This window comes from Dama dama, chromosome 1 (assembly GCF_033118175.1).
Source record: "Dama dama isolate Ldn47 chromosome 1, ASM3311817v1, whole genome shotgun sequence".
NCBI lineage: Eukaryota > Metazoa > Chordata > Mammalia > Artiodactyla > Cervidae > Dama > Dama dama.
Window position 1 is genome coordinate 71,590,416 of NC_083681.1, and position 1,047 is coordinate 71,591,462.

Sequence of the window (1,047 nt, forward strand, 5' to 3'; positions counted from 1 at the left end):
ACAGACTCATTCACAAGTATGACAGCAAGCACCAGGCTCAGAGTGAGGCAAGTTGGTTCAAACCCTGGCTTGCCCACTTTTTCCCTGTGACTTCAGCAATCACATTAAGGAGCTTCCCTGGTGGGTCAGACGGGAGAGAATCTGCCTGCAATGAGGGAGACATGGGTTCAATCCCTGGGTTGGGAAGATCCCATAGAGAAGAGAATGGCTACCCACTCCAGTATTCTTGCCTGGAGAATTCCATGGACAGAGGAGCCTGGTGGGCTACAGTCATGGAGTTGCAAAGAGTTGGACATGAATGAGTAACTATCACTTTCAAGCTAACTAAGCCTTCTTTTCCTCACTAAAATGAAGATTATACCACTCACCTCATGGTACTAATTTAGCAGGTAAAACAGTTACAGTACACAGTCAGTGCTTAAGAAATATTAGTTAAATTTGAGGGTAACTTACTTATCAAAATGAATAGGCTGGGGACTTCCCTGGTGGTCCAGTGGCTAAGACTCCACACTCCCAATGTAGGTGACCCAGGTTCAATCCCTGGTCAGGGAACTAGTTCCCACATGTCACAACTAGAGCACCCATGCCAAAACTAAAAAAACCTCTCATCCTGTAACAAAGGTCCAAGACCAGGGCAGCCAAATAAATAAATACACAAATACTTTTTAATAAAATCAACAGGATGTTGTTCCCAGGATTATGCCCATTTTTAATGGTAAAACAAACATTCTGAATTAAATCAAAGTCATAATTCAACAGGTAGTTAAAGTATTTGAGGAAGTAGAACAAGTTTTCCCAAACTCCTTAAGTGTCATAATAGTGTCTAGCCACTTAAGAGGTAGAATCGTGTGAAGGTTTAACACACATACCACACATCTAGATGGCTCAGGTTCAGATCCCAAATCTGACACTGCCTAGTCGTGGGGCCCTGGGAAAGTGGCTTAACCAATCCACATTACTATCTCCATCTACAAGGGAGGGTTATTAATTGTACCTAACTCCTGGGGTTGTTATGAGGACCAAGTAAGTTAAAACACATAAAGCTGA

The 1,047-nt window shown here is 42.7% G+C and overlaps 1 non-coding gene across 1 annotated transcript; it reads left to right on the plus strand.

Moving 5' to 3' along the window:
• The first annotated feature begins 479 nt into the window (after positions 1-479).
• TRNAG-CCC (transfer RNA glycine (anticodon CCC)) lies at positions 480-552 on the plus strand. The gene has a single exon. It is a non-coding gene; the product is annotated as a tRNA-Gly (tRNA).
• The last annotated feature ends 495 nt before the right edge of the window (positions 553-1,047 follow it).